The 23,253-nt window shown below is 43.9% G+C and overlaps 1 protein-coding gene across 6 annotated transcripts in view; it reads right to left on the minus strand.

The window, feature by feature from the left end:
• Nucleotides 1–23,253, minus strand: part of OSBPL5 (oxysterol binding protein like 5) — a 172,568-nt gene that overhangs the window by 60,710 nt on the left and 88,605 nt on the right. The window contains exon 1 of one of the 6 annotated variants that reach the window (XM_064425270.1): nucleotides 15,302–15,883. The exons of the other annotated variants lie outside the window; for them this stretch is intronic. The gene's annotated coding sequence lies outside the window, so the exon portion shown is untranslated. Of the gene's footprint in view, nucleotides 1–15,301; nucleotides 15,884–23,253 lie in introns of those variants that run through there. 6 annotated transcript variants of the gene reach the window in all.

Below are 23,253 nucleotides of genomic sequence, written 5' to 3' on the forward strand. Positions count from 1 at the left end.
TAATCCTATGCAGTGTGCCAGATCTTTTTATGGCGTTCCAGAAAGCCAAGCAGGGGGAAAAAAAACCAAACTATATTAGTTTGAAGCTACAATTACTGATTTGCTGACTTTCAGTATTTGTAAACTGTAGGGAAGCAGGACACTGCTCCTCAGTGAATCCAGGCAGTACAACATCTTCCTGCCTACAAGGATCTATCAGGATAATAGCTACTCACTAGGTCCATTCAGTGCCTAACATTCAGCACAAGTGCCTGAAACTGTTCTTTTTATTTTTTTTTAAAGGCTTTTGAGTCTCATAAATGCAACTCCATTGCTGTCCGCAGAGTTACACCATCACCACACAAATCAACATTAATCTGAGCTGTGTGGAGGAAGACCAGCTGCACTGGCTGCAGGGAACAGCAAGAGATCACACCAGTCACTCCCACCCTTATTTCCTATTACAGCACATGTAAGTGATTTTGGTTTTTTAAAATGGCATTAAGATCAGCCTTGCAGTTTGATCAGTAGGATACCCATTGCTGCTCTCTGAGGTTAAAGACCAGCATTTGTGTCCCCAAAAGCCTTCCTGCATCCCTGTACTGGTGGTACTTTGCTCTTTACCACAGCTTGGCTAATTAGACCATCCTGGCTGGAATTAAAGAGTTTTTTATATCCATCCAACAAGCAGTTCTTTCTTACCCTTTACAAACAGATACTATGACTGTCTCCTACCCGAGTTACAGGCTTTATTCTCTCCCCACGTGCAGCCAGAGGCAGGGCTCTGGATAGCAGTAAGCAGTGTTAACCCAACCTTTGGGTGGGCATCCCTCACCACAAGGTCTGCTGCTTCTCTGGTGAGCAGTTACTGAGGTAAGGAAAACCCCTTAAGGATCGTACATATTTCCTGTAAAGCATCTCCACATTTTCCCATCTCTTTCAGGTTACTCGGAAAACAAAGAAAAGGTTGCCCAGAGTCACAGTGCAGTTTGGAAGGGCAGGACCAACATGCTCCTAAGGCCACCCTCATGGCACAGGGGGAAAATGGGCTGATAACAGGCTAGAAGACCCTGCCCTATCCTTCCTGCTCCCAGTACAACCCCTGTGTTTGCAGTGCCCAAAAGCCCCAATTCCACAGGAAACCTTCAACAGCCTCTTGGAGCTCAGCCTTCACAGCCAAGACACCACATGAGGGGATGCCATGAATGTGTCCTAATGTGAGGAACTCCCCTCCTCTGTTTTATCTGGGCTCTCTAACTCCACCTTCCCCACCAATCCCTGTAGATGACAGGCCCAATGTTTCAGGTTTTGCAATTTTTAAACATTTATTTGCCCAGCAAGCTGCATCAGCTTTATAAACCAGCTGCTGTGTAGAAGGCAAGAGAGAATCTGCTCCTTCTTTCCTGCAAGAGAAGGCCTCAGTGCCCAAGAGTTTTATTTGATCTAAACCAGGCTGGACTCCAGCAACGCGTATGGGTTACCAAAACCACTTTGAGCAGTGGGTCTTTCTGAACCCAGCTCACCATGGGATGTGTGAGACATCAGGGTCTGTAACATCCAACAACAGGCTGATGGGTACCAGGTGGGGCTAGCCCAAAATGGGACTCCCCTAGGCTGTGCAGCTGCCATTGGTAGGGGATGTGTGTCTCCTGTTGGGCCTGCATCATCCGCAGAGGATGTGGCAAGGTCGGTGCAGCGATTGCCAAAAACTCCAAAAGCCCTGTGTGCCACCATGAAGTGGTGCAAGACAGCACACACTGAGCAGCAGAACTTCACCACAACCCCTTCACAGAGCTCCTGGTGAAAGGCTTTGTGATTGAGCTCCAGGACACACACACTGCAGGGGGCTGCCATGGCTGAGCCTTGCCTGGCACCCCATGCAGGGCCGTGTTTCAGGTGATGATGTGTGATGGCAGCCAGGTGAAATGAGAGGGCTGCAGCTTTCCCCTTGCTGCTGCCCTGCCTTCTGCCAATTCAATGGCCAGGAAACTGCTCTGCAAACATATCCAGGCTCAAAAGGTCCCCAGGATGCCATGGTGGCTAACAGCATCTCTGAGGCAGCACGTAAGTATAATAGCTAACTTAGCAATGTAAATAAACCTCCAGATTGCATACAGCTGGGTGAGGAGAGATGCAAAACTTGACTGCTAACTTTAAAAAAAGAAAGGAGAGAGGGGAGGAAAACACAGCCAGCTACGTGTCTGAAAGCAAAGTATTTAAAAATAATCCAGGTCTAAATAGCTGGGTTTGGAATGCTAACTGTGAGCTATTTTTTGTCCTTGTTCCCAGAAAGGCAGTCTCAACTCTCCACCTCTAGAACTGCTCGTAAGTGGCTTGGAACAAAAGTAGATGAGTGGGATATTTTCCCCAAAAAGTAGGGACCTGGTGAGGCCTGATTGCCTGGTGACAGTCAGGCAAGAAGGTGTTCACAAATCCCAGTCCCACCCACTGGAAGCAGGCTCACAAACAGGAGAACAAGTTACAAACACAAAACATCTATCCATCAGCTCTTATGTCCTAACAGGGCAACAGAAAGGCTGTGTCCATCATAATTTTGTCTCAGCAATACCACGAGCTGTGTCAGTGAAGAACTACCTGCCAGCTCACACTGATGTCAGCAGCAAAACCCCAAAACACAATTTTTTTCCACTGTTGCTCTGTTTACTGTGCAGAGAGACCAATACACTGATGTTTTACTCGCTCACTATTTCTCACTATTTAACCACAGGATAATTGTCAGAATTGCTGTGCTGATGCTCCCTCATACCCATAGTTATTTAAGCCATCAGCTTGATGGCACAAAAAAATCTGGATGCCTTGTTCAACTGGGAACAGCCAGTAGCAAAGGAAAAAGACTTTTCTCAGTTCTGGCTCTTCTCTTACGTATCTTCACACAAACTTGTGGCAGCAGCTCATCTCTTTTTGACCACACAGATTAATTTCAGTAAGTTCTCTTGACTGGTGCTTTTTGGCAGAAGACTCCCAGTGACTGAATCTCCCTGAGAAGCAGCAGCAGATACATGTCTGTCTGTCAGTCACACACACACAACCATGCAACACACTATGCCACCAGCACGGTGTTTTCTAGCTTGTTTTTCAAATATACCTACACAAGAAATATTTGACCCTCATCCAGACAGGCTCTTAGGTAGCACAAAATCACAAAACCAGACTTTTTTCTGTTATATTCAGAGACTTTTTTCCTTGTCTGGAGAAAATGTAGTTCACATTATTAAGATTGTACAATAAACCTAAAATATTTGGTTTGGTTTTCAAAAGACATCACAGTGTGTGTCTGCATCTGCATCTACCCTGTTTCATCATTCCTCCCAACCCCTTTAGTACCATTTGAAAATGCTACAGAACTCCAGCAGACATTAGAAAACTTGAAAATATCAGTTTCTCCAAAGTTGTATCTTAAAAGAGCATGGCTAAAGAAAGGAGGGAAACTGTAAAGCTGTCCTCCAAACCCAGCTATTACCAAATATCAGTGAATCCAACATAAGCCACAAATTCATAAGAAACTGAGGCCTCATTAGCTCACTTACTCAGAGAACTACTTCTTTTATCTGTCCATAAAGGTCTGACTGCTCAAGCTGGCTTCAAATAACATAAAGCTGATGAGAGCTGTAGGGGAAGATGAGCAGTAGATGCCAGGGACAATTTTCCAAAGGGGTGTAACAAGGAAAGTGGGAGGTGTGTTCATTGCTTTTCACAAGACGACTCTTTTAGACATGTAAATAATCCAGAAAACATACAGAATTCAGTGTTCAGTGCTGATGAAGTATCTGGTAAGAAATAAGCAACAATAGAAGATGGCTTTCTAGGCATGAGTGTTTTAGAGCCTCAGGTCTTTCATGGTTGATTTGAAGACCACACTGTTGTTCCAAAATCCAAATCTACTTCTAAATCAGTATTTTGGAGATTGCTTCAGGATATGGCAGATGCTTCAGGGAAACCAGTTCTGTGGGGGCTCATGGAATAGAGAGAAGGTAAAGATGAAAATTAGGCCAGAATTGCAGAAGGCCCAAAATTGCCATTATAGAATGGCAATTTTATATAAGCCAAGCCACTTACGCAAACCAAGGCACGAAATGTCACCCACTGCTACAGCATTCCCTCCCAATCCAGCAGATGAGATGAAGAATTGTCCTAGAAAGACAACATGTCTTAATTTGAAGATGCCAACTAGTGCAGAATCCATACACTTAGAAAAATACCCTCATAGCAAAAAAAAAATCTAGTTCCTGCATTAATTTACTTGGTTGTTAGTGTTGGTAGATTAAAGTCCCCTGAAGTTTGCAGCTCAGGTCATTTCTGTCCTTCCATTCTGTGCTCTTGATCATAAAAATGAAGGAAAGGTGGTACAGAGAGTATTGACAGAGCCACTAAACACAGTCCTTTTCAGGATTGCTCCTTTTGTGTTGACAGCTTTCTAAGCAGTAATGGGCTATTAAATACGAGCTGTTCACTAGAGCTTAAAAAGAAATAAATAATTCAGCAGGAAGAAATAAATTTCTTACTAAACCTGTCTTTGTGACCTCTTTATCTTTTAAAAATGCAAAATACAGCAGCAGAGAAGTCTATGGCAAAACCCCATGAAGCACAGGACAAATGACAGTAGTGAACTTAACGGGGTGCAACAGCACAATGGGACTTTCCCTCCCAGGTGGCTTCAGGAACAGCCAACGAAGAGCAATGGGGCAAGAATAAAAGTTACTTTATCAGCAAACCTCGTGGCTGCTATTAAAGCAAATGGGAACTGCCAGGGCGCTTCTCTTCTGGGATTGGACCCATTTTGGATGTAGGCAGTGACTACAACACCTAAAGATGATCACTGTTGGTGCAGAGGTGCCTTTCACACACACCTGTTCTGCATCCTGGGCCTTTTGTGCTTGCTGGGAAGACAGTGGAAGCTTTCAGATCAGGCTTAAAGCTTCTGGGAAAGGAATTTTCCTGGCTTCTTCTTTAAATTTTCAAAGTTCCTGATATATAATTACCACACAGCTAAGCACTGTGCAGATATTACTTTGTCCGTACCCTCTGAAAATTTGTGGGTAGGTTGGTTTGCTTACTCTCATTTCCAGCATTTTAAAATAGATTGGAAATATGTACTTCTCTATAAATAGTTAATTAGGGGTTTTATATAGTCAAGAAGGCTGTGCTAGTTAGAGGGGGCTCTTAATTATTCAAAGCTTGTTTCCAACAACCTTCTCTTTTTCTGGTCACTAAGTATTTCCCAGAAATTAAACTAAATTGTATTTTGTATTCAAAGCAGTCATTCACTCCAAAACCTGCATCAATAGGGAAAATTAGATCTAAAGATACTGACATTTCCTGATCCAATTAACCCTGAGGAGGTAAAAATTTCACGAATTAAATGAGAAGGAAAATTGCTAGCAGATACATATCTAGTGATTACAGTTCTAAGTATTAATAAGGAAAAACAGCAGCACAGATCCTCAATAAGAGTAAATTATTAGTTCAGTGGTGGGCTGGTGATTTACAACAGCTGAAGAACCACAATCAATTCAGGAAGTCTGTGAAATCTGTTTTTGAAAGCTATTCCCAAAAATGCCTATTAATAAGATAGATAATTGGACAACCAACCCCCCTAGTAACAGTTAAACAAAACCTGATACAGTGCAAAATGACTGTGCAGGCAATGTTTTTCTCTACCAAATTCATGTTTGCTGATTAGAGAAATGGCAAAATACACATTTTGCAGCTGACACTGAATGTTTTGGGCTCTTGGGCTGTTAGTTGGAACCTGAAGCAATGGAGCTTCAGAGCAGGTGTCAGCTATTCTCTATTCCCGTAATTATTTAGGGTCAGCTATTTCTCTGTGGTGCAGGCAAGAGCACCTTTCTTCACCGGTGGTACTGCAGGAGTGCTCTGATTTTATGCATTGCCATATCCTCTGCTGCATGCCACACCACTCAGCTTGAGAGTCAGCCCAGGCTGGAAAATCAAGTAACGTGGGCTGCTGAAGACACCCATCTGCAAGCAAGGGATGGACTTTGTTAAGATTATATGCAACAGATTTCTGTCAGCTGCTTTGGCAAGCTCAGGAGCATGGCTAGTTTTTCCCTACAATCTAATTCAAAGCTCACACGTCCTGCAGGGTCCTTAGAGCTGCTTCCCTCATGCTGTTTTTGTGGAAGTTGCCTGCCACAGCCAGCCCAGCTATCTGCCCTTGCTTTCTCTGAGAACAGAAGAACAACTTCTTTCCATCACTCCCTGCCTTTTCCTGCACTGGGCAGTGAAATTCACGTAGTAATCAGGAGACAGAACTATTTCCTCCCTTAATTCTCTGTAAGACGTCTTGATTAATGTTTCCTTTGTATACACAGAACATTTCCAGCTTCAGGCACACCAGCAGCACTCAGATGCATAATCTTCTTAAAACTAATCTCTCTCTACAGTGAGCATTATGTACAAAGACTACAAACAGAACAACTGCAGGCAAAACCAGGCCCTACACTGAGAAAAAAAAACATCCCAGGTTGTCCCTCTGGGGATCCCTGTCTAACACAGGACTTAGAAATTTCAAGGTAGGGTCACACAGGGCAGAACATTTTTACTTGACTTGTAGGAAAACTTAATCTTCAGAATCACCTCTGGTTTGGATAAACATCTGTGAGCAAACATCAGCCCATCACTAAAGCCATGCTGTGTTGGGCAAAGTGATTGCTACAGCCTCATGGCTCAGAAAAGGGCACTGCAATAAGCACTACCTACACAATCCTTGTGTGGTTTGCTTCTTTCTTAAAACAGCTGCAACTGACTCAGTAAATATTGCACTGCTGATTTCTTCTAGCTAAGAACATTGAGTGGGTTGCTGAAATGAATGCTTAATGATTTTCACATCCACCTCTTCTGACCTTTAAACTGTAAATTGATTGTTATGCAAAGGCTATTAATTTAACAAAGCATATTAAATTTCCCACTAGTACTGAGGAGCTTCTCCTGACTTGGCATCTCACTGGTCTTTCCCCTTGTTAACTGCATAGATCATACCTCACTTGCTGTAATTACAAGTAGTACATCAACATTAATTATTTCCTTGGTAATGGCAGGTGCATGCAGAATTGAAGGTCTAACCCACACTACCAGAAGGATGAGAAAGCCTCCAGAACTCAGTGAAAAACAGGAGTGAAAACCTTTCCTGCAGATCTTTTTATCTCAGTCCCTCAGTTTGTTTTCAGTAAATCATACTTTGTATAATCTCCTTTAGCCCCCAGTTCCTGAATGCATCTCAATTCAATATAGCTCATGCAAAGGCATTTTCTTGAAGCACCAATCTATGCAGCAAGGTGAGGTGCTTGCTTGGAATCCTCTTCAGCCCTTTAATCCCATGTTCTAATATTTTCAACTGAAGAGATAAATCACACCTGTTAAGTATATACCAAGCACCTTATCCATCTTACTGAACTTTTATTTAAAGCTTACCATTATTTGTTACTGATAACTCTCATCAGCATTCTTCCAAGCAGGAGAAGTCAAAACTCAGATTAGCAAAGACTCCTCACCAAAATATAATGTACAGCCAAGCATGTGTGCAGCGTATAGGAAGAAATGTGCAATCCCAGATCACAACTCATCTCCTGATGCAGTTTTCATAACAAACTAGCCAAAAAAATTCCAGTAAGGATCCACTTTGAGATAAACTCAGGAAACCAGATCTCTGCCTCTAAATTTCAGTTAATCTAGAAATACTTCCATACATCTTTAATTGAAAGTTTCACAGAGGTGACAAAAGCATTCTCAGCTTCTTCTCAGCAGTGAACTCAGGAGGCTCTTAGAGATACAGTTAACACAAAATCAAGGTATAAGCACAACTTGGGCACATACACACAAATTACCCTTGAGAGCTAGATACAGCCCAGGGTTTACTCCTACCCTGGAGTAGGGTTTACAGCATGAGCTACAAGGAACGCATGCATGGCAGGCTAGAAATGATGTCTGAGAAATCAACCAAGCACCACATGGCCAGTTTCATTCTGAAATCTATGCTGGTGCCTGCTACTAGTTCAAACTTGTTCAGGTAAGCAGATATAAGCCACCACCACACTCACTTTGCAGTACAGATGATTCTGGAATCCCTGCTGCTTGTGCTGGAAGTGTGGGCACAGCTCCTGGGCAGCACACAATGGTTTGGCAGCGCCAAACCACAATGTCCAAGCCAAAAGGCAAGATTCCCTTTGACTTCAATAGGCACAAGGCTCAGGCACAGAGACATGGTATAAGGTTAGGCACTAAAAAACAGTGTTGAAAGTTTTGTACTAGTTAGGGAAATAAGCTCTCACTTATTAATTTAAATATAAATAATATTAGGCCTAAAGATTAAAATACTGGACATATAACTCAAAAGCAGATTTGAAGTTCTCTGCTTCCTTTTTCGTTGTGGTTATTGACATAGACAGCTCATCTACCAGTGACAATTTTCATTTGAGGCCTGCTCTGAACACATCTCCAAGGGCATTTCAGGGAGCAAGTCTCATGAACAGAATTAATGAATTACATAATGGTGAACCACATCCACCTTTGACACATTGAACTTTCCAGTAATTATCCATAACTCACACAGTACATGTTGCTTGAGGAATGGCTATCCCACATCCTCCCATGCCCTGAAGTTTTCATGTGTGCTTTAGCACTACCCTCCAACAACCTCCTACACAATCCTTTTAAACTGTAGCTGTTCTAAGAGAACAGCTTACTAATTACCCTTTTTTTTAGAGTTACCTCAGGGGTAAGAGACCTTAGGCTGTGGTGGGGGCCACCCTGATGGATACACCACAAGGGGCTTTGGGAAGAGGGAGCTCAGTCCCACATGGGACCCTGCCATCCCCACTCCTGCAGGGGCTGACAGGATTTGGGATAAACTCAGGGCAGTGAGATCTGGTATCAGGTACACAGAAACATAAATAAGACAGTAACTTAGTTGCTTTGGCTAAACCTATTGGAAATTTAAAGCCATGACAAAACCACTTTTGTTTGGACAGGGGCACAGTTACATCATTTGCAAGCAGGCCACATCTTCAAGGGCAGTTGTTGACTTGGTATTTTTCTTTGAAAAGAACATATTAAAGAGCATCATTATTGCCTCATCCTGCTAAATCATGTAATGAGAACATATTCCCTTTTAATGGAAGGATCCTACTTTTAATGACATTTAAAAAAACCCAGATGACTGCAAGCCTCACTGATGGCTTTCTATGATATCCACCTCAGCCTTTATACAATTAAATCTAGAAAAGATTGTGCCTTGGGGCTACATTCCCACCACTTAATGGCTAGGAAATACCAACTTAATTTGAAGACCTGTTTTCATGCTTGAGAGGGTCCTTCTGACATTATTACCCTGTTTGGGAAATACCACCCCCATGTAACAAATCAAACCAGAATCAATTTCTACCTCAAGTCTGTTGAGCCATTCCCAGACTTGGGCTCCAAGGGGAACTTTGCCACAGCAGTAAGGCAAGGGTAATGGCAAGAAAGGATGTTTACAGACCATCTCACAAGACAGAAAACAAGGGCTGTTCAATATCACAAAGATTCAGTTCCAGATTACGCCACAAGCATACACGGTCCCAAAGAATTTTAGATTAGAAGTGTACTTCTACCTTGACATCTTGTATGAACACAAACTATATTTCCACCCAATGGCTCTAACTCCAAGGCTACTTAATTATAGCTGACCTGGCTCACCTACTTCTGCAGAATAGGTAAATGACAGGGAAATGACCACATCCTGTGGGGCTCTAATCATGCTGAATTTTCCACTCCTCTATTTTCTTGTTTCTCCTATCAGATTCAGACAGGATCTGTAAATCTCAGGGGCCTTCACACGGAGGGCTGAATAAACATGACCAAATAAATATTAAGGAAGTGCATCTATTTTTGAAGAGATCCTTGTATGCCCCTGTTCAGCTTCTCAGACTTTTGGGCACTGTAATATACCAAGATCTGTTGTACAGTGGTTTAAATTTAGAATCCACCTGTACTTCCTCTGATATAGCCACTCTCCCTGAAATTCTTCAGGAAATTAATATACTGAGTATCTTTGCTTAAACCTCACTATTTCTGAGACATGAGAGCATCCAGCTCCTCCTTCAACAATAGTTAAAAGTCAGTACTGCAGTTATTTTGGTCCTAGATTTTTAATTAAAAATCTCTGCAGGAGGAGGGGAACTAGACAACTCACAAAGAGTGTGCAGGGTGGGATTTAAGCTGTGTTAAATGAGCCCAAAGGACTCAAACTGTGCAAAGGCTGATTGAGCAGCCATGACGAAACCCACTCTCAGCCTCAGCTCTAAAGAGGAAAACCCTCCTGTGCTTACCCCAGTCTCTCCTTCTCTCCCAGTTTACTTCACACAGTGAAAACAAGCAGACAGGATGAACTCTTTGCATTGTTCCTTTCCTTCAACTCAGCCAGCGGGAGTTTTAGGCACACAGGTGGATGAGCACACCCATGTCATACATATTTAACTGTGTATTTGCCTTTTCCCACCTCCTTCCACCTGTTCAACTAAAATTATCCCAGTATTTTTGCCTGTGACCTCTCTGTACTCATACAATTGTTCCACTACCAGGTGCAGCATGCTGGACATAAGCAAGACTGAAACCGAGTTATCAGCCATAAGCTAAAGCCCTGGAGAATCACAAGGATTCCTGGTTTTGTGGGCAGCAAACCTAACAATACAGCTCTTGATACAAGACAACAAATCTGAAATCTGTGGAATTCAGGAATAGGACTCTTCTCATGACTTTAAAGCTAACCTATACTGACACCAGCTTTTTTTGTCACTGAATGGAAAGATCCAGGCAAAAGAATCTGAACTGGAACAATAGTATAGCTTGGCTACAAACCCTCCTGGCTATAAGCACGGGCAACTGGAAATACAAGGGAGGTCAAAATCAGTCCTGCCTGGAGCTCCCAGCTGGGGAGGGTAGGGAAGCCCTCACCACAAAGCACAACACCAACACAAGGATGTCCATGCCACAGGAGAGCTCAAAGGAGGAGATGGAAAACAAGGGGCACCTGCAGACCCCGCTTCTGTAGATTTATAGATCACACTGACCTTCAGCAGCTCCATGGCAAAAGCAAAAATGTGGCATTAAGCAAACATAAATCCCTGCCTCCCACACAAATGTGAGCTGAGGTCTGACCCAAAAGGAAGATCAGGTCCTCAGCATCCAGACTGGCCTTGTCTGAAAGGAAGCCAAACACAATGCAGCCAGTTCACAGCGTTTTCTTTATCGCAGTGCTAAGAGCAGTTATACAATGCTTTCCAATAAAGGACACAGCAATTTATCACAGAGACAGGAGTTAGCAGGAAACACTTCCATTATCTCTGCTATGGAAAGGAAGTGACAAAGAGAATGGCTAAAAGGTGACAGTTTTTATGAGGCCAGACTTCAGGCCCTCTCAGGGCTGACCAGCTCTTCTTTTCCATACCAGGAAAAAAGGGATAGGCTGCAGCTGTGTGGGTCTCATGCAACAGGAGGGAGCTGCCACACTGATTTCTCAAGACAAACAAACCCAAATGAATGAAAATATCTGTGCTCTGTCAGATCCTCAGGGTGTGTAAATCAGGGAAGTTTTGTGGCCTCCTAAGCAGGGTGATGCTGATGCTGACTGGTAGTGCATGGCTGAGCATCCAACTGGTAGAACAGAGGCAATCTCAGAGACCTGCAGTGCTGTAAAGAGAGGACAGAGCAGAGCAAGAGCCCACGATGCTTCCTGGCAGCTATTTGGTTTGTATTAGGAAAGCAGGCTTCAAAGTGGTTGCTGCCTACAAGCTCCAAACACAGAAGAATTTATAAACAAAAGAGCCCAGATGGGAAAGAGTTGAAAAGTTTGGGAGGGCAACAGGGGAAAGAATAAACAAATATCTCTTAAATGAAGTAAGGAAGCACTTAAAATGGCAGAAGGCTAGATGGTCTGTGCAGACTTCATGGTGCCTCTAAAAGGTACAATATCTTTAACATCCCATGGCTGTGCACATGTACCAAATTCTCCTACAGGGCACAAACACAGGCTGCTATTACCAATTGCCAGTAACAAACACTATTGCTCAGCCATTAGCAATCAGGAGGCACAGCAACCCACAGTGTTAGGAGCTGTACAAACACATAACAAATAATTGCCTCTGCCTCTAAAAGCATATTGGGTTTCTATCATCTCAAGCAGCACTTGGACCCGAATGTATTTGCTAAACAGCATCAGACCACAGCAGCTAATGTCTGAGTGAAGCAGAGAAAACTAAAAAGCGTAACATTTTAATGTCTTCCCCTTGATCAGGTCAGCTCATTCAGTGCCTTTTGCAGCAAAACTAATCTTCCACTGCACTCATCTCTTCATCTTTAGAGAAATGTGTAAACACAGATATTAACAGCTTCACTCCTCAGACAGCAGTGATGAGACCGCTGTAAGGAAAACTGGGCCTTTTATAATGAACAATTTCCTATCTGGTTAAAAGTGGAGGCGAGCAGACTAATAAAAGGGAGCTTTCCAAAGCTGCTCAGCAGTTGATTCTGCAAACTCCTGTGGGAGTGGGGCCAAGCGGAGACTGCCTCTGTCTGTCAATCTCACATAAACTGTCCTGACTGCAAACCATGCTGCCAAGAGATGCAGGCAAGAACCTGTCTGGTATCTCTGACTCTCCTTCCAGGACTGCCAGTGTTGTTGGAGTCTTTAAGGTGGAAGAACAGCTGTTGACAGCTTGCAGTTCCCACCTGATGCAAACAGAACAGACAAAACCCATGAGGTAGCTCAGGGAAAGAAGTAATGTAACCCAGCAAAAGGACTCCCACAGATCACTTTCCTCCTAGAAAGAGGCAGCAAAGACCAGGGCAAGCTGGACACTTGGCTGGGTTACAACCCAGCTGCAGATTTGCTCAAGGTCAGCTGCTTGCTCTTGACAACCATACAGCAGTTTTACCACCTGCTGTCAGCCTGTGCCACCCCAGCAGCCCCAGCCGGCAGGCAGAGACCCAGCCTGCTCACGGGAGTCACCTCTGCCACCATCACTGCAGTCGTGGGGAATCAGCGAGCTCAGGGAAAAACAGCACAGGAGATTTGCACCTTACTCTGCAAAACAAGCCCCTTGCAGTTTGGAAAGCTGCTCCTGAAGCAGCGCTCAGTTTGGAGGTAATGAAGTTGAGAAACGCAGCATGGAAATGGCACTCACAGCAAGCAAAGGTGGGAATTAAATGAGACAGAGGTGACACTAACTCATAGGAGGAAACTATTAGGTTCTGTGAAAATTTACTTCCCTCAACAACCTGTAAAGTAACTGTGCCAACAAGCAGCATAACAAAGCATGTTCCTTCTAACAAACCTTTGCAGTCCCCTAATGGCACCAGCTTCTCCCCCCTCCATCAATTCCTTTATGTCACTATCACCTTGAGATAACTTAAAATACCTTAAAATAACCTCTTACCTTGCAGAAGAAAAGGAGCCTACCCTGCTTATTTTCTCTGGTAGAAGAGAACCTAAAAGCTTTAGTTAGGTCCCATGTTCCCAGACACCTGTCATCAGTCGTGTACAATTAAGACAGTTCTTTCCCAAAAAACCATTTCTGCTGGTGGCACTGCCTTCCCAAAAAGCTCTGAATATAAAGTGATTTCTATACCAAACGTATTTCTCCTTTGGCTGTAAACACCAAGAGTCTTCCCTACACATTCCTTGCCACAAGACACATACTGATCATCTAAATTAACCCCACTGATAAACCATGATGTTTAGGATTATAGTGTCTGATTGGAATTTTCCAAAGTTTCACTCTGTACTGCTGGTCTTTAGACTGCCCTGCCCTACTGATGACTGACGTAGATGACCACAGATAAGTGTTTCACACCCACCAGGCAGTCACATTTCCCTGGTGCAAGTGGATTTTCAGGACTCATTTTTGTGACATTGCTAAAATACCTCTCTATTTCCCTGACAGCTCAAAGGCATTTCTAAGCAAGCATTACTGGAATTTACATCTCTGCCACTACACTGCCAATTGGCTGCACATAAAAGCAATGGTCAGTAATCAGCCTGAAAGTGACTAAAATCTTAGGTACTTTATTTATAAATAAACAACAACCACAACTCACATGACTCACAGCCGTGACTTTATAGCCAACACACTGGCCAGTTCTTAGTTTCTTAACTGTGAATACATAATGTCAGCAACACCAATTCTTTCCACTGTACCTCTGGTCACAAAGACAAGATTATAAATACACAGCATATTCAACACTTCTCGTCAAAGAGTTATTGAGGCAGTCTGCAGACCAAGACTTGTTCTATACATGATTTTGTACCAGTTCACCCTTGTTCAATTACAAGTATTATTTGCTGCTGTATTTCTGATGATACAACAAAAGTGTGGATGTAATCAGAGCCAAAAAAAAAGTGCTGTATACCAGAAGAGCTGGTTCTTCTTTCCCACAGGGGAACAAGCCACACTGGTATAAGCATGTTCATACTGGCATAGCTGAATTCACACTAGGGGAGGGTTGTATCGATATTACAGAACAGCAGTTAAAAAGTAGTGCAAGTTGTTTACATAGGCAAGACCTAATTTTGAGAGGATTTCCTCCTGATCTTGAAAACACTGCTAAAACTCCTAATTCCACAAGCAATCTAGACACAGAGAAGGATTGGGCTGATCATGGGTTTAGCTGAATAAAATACACCACAAATCAATACAGACAGCTGGACAGTAATAATAACAGCAATAAAAACATATGGAGGGGGCACACTTTCATGTGGGCTCTCACTAATAAAGCCAGTTATACCTACCCTTTATGCAGTGAGAAGGTACCCAAGCTGTTTAGCAGCAGAGGGCAGTAAGATGGCCAACCTTGTTATATCAGTCCAAATTCCTTAAAATGTCAACTGATGAAGCAAATCACAGGATGCCACTGCCACAGCTGCTGCTATCAGAATTCAAGCCTCAAGGGAGCTGAGCGACCGTGTGGTTTTGAGCAGACAGGCAGAAATGCAAATAGGGTGTTCAGATACTTTTAAATCCATCAGATACAATTCCTGCCAGTAAAAGGTTCCCAAAGCACAAGGCTATAAATGTTCAAAGAACCCACTGCAATTGCTTAAGACTGTCCAGCCTCTCAGGCATGGGACAGAAACAAAGAAGAGACTGAAAGGAGGAGAATAAGCGATGAGGGGAGAAGAGGAGGTCAGGTAAAAAAAGAGAGACAGAAAGGCATAAAGAAAGAGCCTACACAAAGAGAGGATTTTAGAGAGTGTTAAGAAAGTAGGAATGTTGGAATCAGTCTTGGGGAAGGGGAAAAGGACACTCACCGCAGTGCTCACAGCCTCAGAGGGCGATCACTCTTCTCTCCCACACGACACCTGCATTCAGAGTCACCATCCCTTCCCCAGTTTGTCACAGGGGACGATCCTTTCTGGTCCCCTCCAGGATGCTCCACACCTCCAGGCTGCAGATCAGCACAGGAGGCAGAGAAGACACCGGCACGCACAGCCTGTGCTCCGGGGGCACATGGCTCTCACACACACCTCCCACACGCTGCCAGCACCCTGCCTGCGAGCCCTGCTCTCGCTCAGAAAACCAGGGCGGCTCTAACCGCGGTGACTGTGGAAGAAAATCCCGAGGAGAAGCACAACGTGATTCAGCCCAGCGATATGTCCAAAGAAAGCCTTAAACAATAGCCCTGACCGGGTGTGATCTGCCACTGTTGGGCAGGGGAAGTTCAAGCTGCAATGCCCATCGACAGTAATTAATTGTCGGCACTGTTAACAGCTTCGCTGCTGATCAAAGCAGCTGCAGCACCGGCAGAATTACAGCCAGTTGCTGTCACTTATCAAAGCACGGCAGCAATAAACAATCTGCAACTCTGTAACAGACTCTATTCCTGTCGTGCATAATCTCTCACCCTCATTCTGTTCCTTTTTAGTGGTTTCTTAGCCCACAGAATCCCTGTGTAATCAAAAGCAAAAAAAAAACCCCAAACCGAAACAAACAACCCTCCCCAATTCACTCTCTTCTGAAATGAAACCAAAAGGAATAAAGTAAATCCTTGCAGCTGTGGAATCAGTCAGTGCACTCTGCACAGGACTCGGATACAAATGAGTTTCACAAAGATTTCTCAGTTGATGCAACTGAGCAGTAAAAGCATCATTTCTTCAGTAAAAGCTGTACAGAACCTAAACCTGCCGTGCAGAGGCAGGTTTGCCAAGCACTGGTGCAGACTTCAGGTACACTAGCACAGTATTACTGCTTTAGATTTAAAAACAATCCAACGGATGTTGCTAGTTACAGTATCCCATGGCAATTGTACAAATATTTCAGTAGGCGAGCATTTGTAATTACAGCCCTGAATCACCCTGCATCTGGAAAATATCCACATTTTTTCCTTCGTGGGTTTTCCCAATACTGCTAAATTAAGAGACAAACACAGAACACACACCTCAGCCAAAGCTTGCTCCCAAGGCTATTTGTGTTGCTCTTCTCTCCAGGATATGCTCCTCCCTGGCCCTCATCATGAAGAAAGAGTTTGGCAAAAATATCTTTATCTGCTGGTGTCACCCACTGCAGTGTATCAGTCAGTATCTTTTTGTACAGTTTTACACTGACTTCATAGAATCAGAATCATGCAATGGCTAGGGCTGGAAGGGACCTTAAAGATCATCTTCTTCTGAACCCACAGATACACCTTCTGCTAGGTCAGGCTGCCTAGAGCCCCATCCAGCCTGGCCATGAACACTTCCAGGGATAGAGCATCCACAGCTTCTCCAGGCAACCCGTGCCAGTGCTTTATCATCCTCACAGCAAAGAACTTCTTTCTAATGTGTGATCTAAATCTGCCCTCTTTCACTTTAAAACCATTCTCCCTTGTCCCATTACTATCTACCCCATGTAAAAAGTTGCTCTCCCTCTTTTTTATAACCCAGTTTATGTACTGGAAGGCCACAAAGAAGTCTCCCTGGAGCCTTCTCTTCTCCAGGCTGAACAACTCCAGCTCTTTCAGCCTGTCCTCATAGGAGAGGTGGTCAATGCCTCTGACCATGTTCATGGCTCTCCTTTGGACTCACTCCAACAGATCCACCTCTTTCTTGTGTTGAGGGCCCCAGAGCTGGATGCAGCACTCCAGGTGGGGTCTCATGAGAGAAGAAGGGCAGGATCCCCTCCCTTGACACCATCTCTCCTTCTCCTTTATTGGAGGAGGTGGAGGGATGGTACACTCTCTTTGGCCTTTCTTTTCTGACCACTGTACTCGCAGAATCCCTCCCAGTTATTCTTCACATCCCTTGCCAAGTCCCATTTTATCTGTGCCTTACATTTCCTGATGCCATCCCAACCCATCCAAACGGTATCCCTGTACCTCCCCCAGTCATATGATGCTGGTTCCACTAGCTGTGCATTTTCTTCTTGCTCATCAGCTTGAGAGGAAGGTCCCTGCTCAGCCATGCTGGTTTCTGCCCTGCCTTACTTGATTTCTTACACATTGGGAGGGAGAGGTCATGTGCTCTAAGAAAAGTGGCCTTAAAGAGTTGCCAGCTCTGGTCAGCTAAGGACAGGATTTGGGATAAACTCAGGGCAGTGAGTTTCCCAGAGAATCTCATCCACTAATTCTTTAAACAGCTGGAAGTTCACTGTTTTAAAGTTCAGGGTCCTGACTTTGCTCTTTGCCACACCCATGTTTCTTGAGATCACAAACCCAGTCAGGCACGCTCACTCCAACCCAGGCCACCTCCAATCTTAATCCCTGGCGTGAGTTCATTTGCATTGGCGAGCACCAGGTCCACTAACATATCTTCCCTCATTGGTTTAGTAACACTTGTATCTGAAATTTACCCTTGATGCACTCCAGGAGTCTCCTGGATTGCCTACAGCCAGCTGCATTGCTTTTCTAGCAGATATCTGGATGGTTGAAATCCTCCACCAGGATGAGAGCTGGTGACCACGATGCTTCCTGCAGCTGAGCTAAGAGGCCCCAGTTTCCCCTGGTCAGACACCTGTAGTAGACCCCACCCATGAGGTGTCCTTTGTCGGTGTGGTCCTTGACTTTCACCCACAAGCGCAACCTGTTTGGAGCTGTTTCTCAGAGACAGCCCTTCACAATCCACCCATTCCACAACAGGGAGTGCAACACTCCTGCTCCTTCCCAGTCTATCTCCTCTGAAAAGTTTGTAGCCCTCCAATGCAGTGTTCCAGTTGTGTGACTCATTCCAACATGTTTCCATGATACCAATTCTAAATGAAACATGGTTTCCAACTCATCTTGCTGCATGCACTGGGGTCTTGGGGCACACTTGTGTCAGAGCAGATTCCTCCAAGACATCTGGAATGGTGTGACTAAAGAATTTTGGAAGAACTACCACTTGTTGCACTAATTTGTCATGAATAAATGAAGATGCAGTGCTAATAGTGACAATGAGAAGCCAGCATTTTAGAGGTATTTTGCACCTTAAAAGTACTGAACAAACAAGGATTAAAATGTATGCATAAACACCACCTTCTACACTTGACAGACCTTTGTTTGCTGAAGCCACAGCACCTGCTGAGACATGATCTTTTATTGGATCAGATACTTCAACTCTCAGAGACACTGCAGCAGGAGGAGACTATTGAAATCCTCGTGGGAGGCAATGCTCATGTGTCAGCCAGCACAAACACTGCCAGGATTCTAAAGCTGCCACCTTGGAGGAAGTGATAAATCCCAGTGGGGTGTCAGGCAAGGAGTGATGCCAAGGCCAGGGGTCCACAGACCCTCTCCCACAAGGGGCTGGGAGAACCAGGACACCCACAGAAACTGGGGTTACCAAGCAGGGGAGGAAACATGCACGGTGCACAGTACCCCAGAAATATCCAGCCTCAATTAAGAGGGCAGAGGAACCCTGCAGTAAATTCTGGAAGTAATTAACAGAGAGTGGAAAGTAAAATTTTTTTACTGCATGTCCCAGAGTCTCAGGGACTCTTCAGGCAAAAGTGTTTCTCTTGCTTTCAGGCAGTTTTTAAAGGAGCCCTCTGTGGCTGGGTATTACAAGCCAAAAATAAAAGCTGGGATGAATTTAAAGAGAAGGGTTCACAAGCAACTAGCACTGAGAAGGGCCCGAAATCCCCACTGACATGAGGGGATAGATGCAGGGCTTCTGTCTGAGAAGGATGCTCTAGCTATGAGAAGAGAAGGGATTTTTCAGGGCACATGAGACACAGAGGTGCTAAGAACAGTTTTGTCCAGGGAAAAGGTTTGATGGTCTCTGTAGCCCTATGTTTCCCTCGGTTCACAATTTCACCATTTCCCATTGCCTCTTAAAGAGCGGAGGATTTTAGAATGGGTACAAGCAGAGGCAGCAACCCCTGCTCTGTAATCAATCACAAAGTATCACAGCAGCCTGGTGGCTCCTCACTAACAGTTTTAGACTGTGGTCTGCCCTTGGCAGCCTTGAGACTCACTGGCTCCAGGCAAGGCATGACAATCCAGAGGAGGGAACTGTCACAGCATCATTTGTGAACAATGGCACATCTACCTCTACCATTCATCTCAGCCACAAAAAAAAAAAAAAAAAGGCAAATCATCAAATTTCTTCCCAGAAGGAAGCTATTATAACTGCTTCCAAGATGTCCACCTCCTCCTTACACTAGTTCAGGATGAGTATCTTAACAAAACTAATTTCTGCAAACTGGTATGTGTTTGCCCTCTTGTCAGCTCATACCCTCAGCTGGGTTTGGGTCAGTGGTGACCTGCCTGGGGTCAGTGTGGACAGGATCTGTCTTGACACTCCTTGATCTCAAAGAGACTTGCTTGTAAGTAATTTTCCACGTGCCTGGTAATCACGTTCTCACTGTTTCTTTCTTTGTTTATGCTCCATTTCTGCCAAGTAACTGTATCGTTCCTGTAAACGGAAAAGCATGTCTGGGTCCCCAAGCTTATACCACCAGGTGTTTTTTTCTGTAAGTTGGGCTGAATTGGTTGCTTTCTTAAAAAGCAGGCAAAACACTTTGATCTTCAAAAAAGAGGACAACATTCAGAAAGATCACTATTAAATGCTGTTAGAGAAAGGCCAAGCAGCACACTCAGCTTTGTACTACTAAATTAATGCAAAAACCAGACCTTAGAACAGACTGTCCCACTTAAAATACTTCCAAATTCTGATGCTTGCAACAAATCGATGACCTGATCAATTCACAACTAGAAAACAACTGAGCTGACACATGGATCATGCGAGTAGGTTCAACTCCCACACAGGTCCAGTAGCAAGGCTGCTTCCAAAGACACTATGACTTTGGAAAAGTTTGTTAACCTGTCTGGGGAAATCTCAGCATGCTCCTGCCTCAAAGTCTACACTGGCCCTTTTCCTCTGGGCATTTCTTACTCAGTCAAAGACAATGCTCAAGTAACAAAAGACACAGCTTCTTTCTACAGCTGAAGTAGCAAAGGCATCTCCCTTTGTGCTTCTGATTTCCTGCAAGAAAAGACACACTTTCTCCCTTGGAATCTCTCTGAATTATGGAGCAGGCAGGCAGCCCTTAACCCACTTCTGGCCAGGCACCAGGACACAGGCATTGCTGAGGAAGACTCCCTACAACCCTGCACAGCCCTCCAGTCCCAGGAGCCTTTGGCCATCCCAGTGAGGAGACAGGACTCCAGTGCTTCTGGCAAGGAGGGCGTAGCACAGCTGAGGTTCCCAGGCCATTCCCTGATTGTACAATCTTCACAGTGTACTTCTAGCTTCAAAAGAAAACAACAAAACAAAGCAAATAAATAAGAAACAACTGTTTTTCTTTCTCATTTTAGACCTGGAATCCTCTTGAAATATCATTGACAGGAAAGAGATTTGTGCTTTGCATTTTTTGTGATTGCAGAGCGACAGAAAAGAAACATACCAGGTTTACAGTGCTGCTTTTCCATCAAGCAAAATGAGGAGGAGATGGAGGAAGAATTGCTTTCTGATGTATGCCTGGCCATGATTTCTCACCACTTCCAGACTCCCCATTAACTACTCATTTCCACAACTGCACATTTTGGAATGACACAGGCAAGTCCTTCATTTCTAGGTAAGCAGCAGATTAAGCTATTTTATATCCAGAATTTTGATAACGAAAAACCTTTTGGTTCTAAATTGCTGTAAGACTGTTCTCAAACAGTCCTACATCATTCTTCTTGCTACACCTTCTCATGCTATTTGCAAACTAAACCTATTTTTTAAGCAAACAGAATTAATTCATCTTAAATTGCTTCCAAGATGCTCTGTGAACAGGGCCAAGTCTTTACCAGCTCCCTAAATTGCCATATTAATATATATATATATACATATATAAAGAAAAAAGTGTAGAAACTAACATCTCAGTTTTTCAGAAAAGACATGCTTTATTTCCATAGTTTAACCAATTCTATAGGTTGTGCCAGTGGCGTTACCAATACAGCAGTTAAACCAATTTCCTGCCTTTTCCTTAATTCCACTCATCTCAAGCCTCGGCTATATTTAAAATGACTGCTACAGTTTTAATTTGACATTCATATATGTCAAGGCAACATTTAATATAAAACAGAGGCCATTGGAAACAAATAAAGTTCTGCCAGTTCTACCTTCTAAAAAGAATCTTTTGCCTAAACCAATCTTTTCTGTCTGCAAACGAACAGTGCCATAGGAAGAGGGTTACTGATCATACTGAGGCATTCTCACCGCTTTATGCAAAGGACAGCTTTGACTGGATGCTGCTTTTCCCCAGCAGTGCTGCCACTGACAGCAACTCATTGCTCATGCTAAAGAAAGTAACTTTACTAAATCACAGCACTTGAATTCCTGAAGAATAATAGATTTAGCACTGATCCCATAGCCTGGTCTGCAGGCTTTTCTATGCTGGCAGTCCCCTGAAAGAACACAAATTCAGAACTTGGCCAATTTCTAGCATTAACATCTATTAACCAACACAGATCTTTCCTGCTGCTACCACCATCAATGAATGTGATGCTGTGTAGCTACAGAGCTGATTTTCAGAAGAGCTGTATCTACCTGCCTTCACAGGGGCTCCACTGTACCTGACCAGTAAAATACTGTAGTATTTTAGTAGGTAGAAGAATGAAAAAAATGCAAGGCATTACAGGATCAGAATAAAGAGGTATCATTTTGGACATTTACACAGAGACAGTTGAACGAATTACAGCCAGTTTGCCTTGCAGTTCAAAGAACCCAGGTTCCCAGGTATCAAAGAGATGTGTAAGGAAAGCTAGGCAGAAAAGCATCAGAAAATAAAAGCTGTTAGAAACTAATAAAGAAGCCTCAAATTGCAGGAAGGGGGAGCCACCAACAGCAGCAAGAGTATGTTCAGCACCCATCCCTCTAGGCAGATTACTCAGGATGTTTCTGGCTAGCAGGCTAGTCTTGGGAATACTTTTGTTACATTCTCTGGGCCTGTTTCTGGGAACACAGCTATGAGAAATAAATATGGGTAGGTCTGGGCTTTGAGCCCTAGTTAAGAGAAAATGTAAACCCTTCTCCAAATCCATGATTAGGTCCTGTGATTCAGGAAGAAGCAAGAAGATAGCTAATATGTGTTTATAAATCTTGCCACATCTACTTCCAAACTTTCCATTAACAACTTGGTGAGTATCCAGTAACAGGAGGTTTTCCAGGGCCAGGACACTGAGGAAATACTGCTGTGTGAAACGTGCACTATTGTAATAATAGTCCCAAATGACACAGTCAGGTGGTGACAGGATTTGTGTCTGCCTGAATTGCTGCCACTCTGCCAATAAAAGTCAGGACTTTGAGTTCAGGGCATTGTTCTTTTTCTCAGTTTAATAAACAAAAGCTGCAAAGAGAAGTCCTTTTCTTGAAGGCAGACTGCAAATGTGCAGAGAAGAACAGGAGAGTGTTTGTCTTGCTGCTTCCAGAAGGTCAGAGACAAGGGGGACCGGCAGCCTCAAGAGCTGCCCAGTTGAGAACTGGAGGAAAAAGGCCAAGGCTGAGTGAGTTCAGCAAGCCATGGGCAAACAGGCCAATGCTCCAGGCAAACCGGGTGCTCTGTCTGTTGAAAATCAGAACAAAGGCTGCTGGGACCAGTCTTGGAGCCCAGTGGTCCCAGTACAGAGTGAAGGCAGGACAAGGGTGCTCCTCACCCACCCAAGTGTCCTCTGCTTCCAGCAGCTACAGAGCACAAGAGACTGAAAAATTCCATATGGAAAAACATGTGCTGGCTGCTACACAGCAAAGCAAACTTTCTAAACAGCCTGAGCCATCGTGATTATGTGCAATCCTGAATTGTTTGTTGTGACTTTAGTTACTAA

This window comes from Passer domesticus, chromosome 6 (genome assembly GCF_036417665.1).
Source record: "Passer domesticus isolate bPasDom1 chromosome 6, bPasDom1.hap1, whole genome shotgun sequence".
Taxonomy (NCBI): Eukaryota; Metazoa; Chordata; class Aves; order Passeriformes; family Passeridae; genus Passer; species Passer domesticus.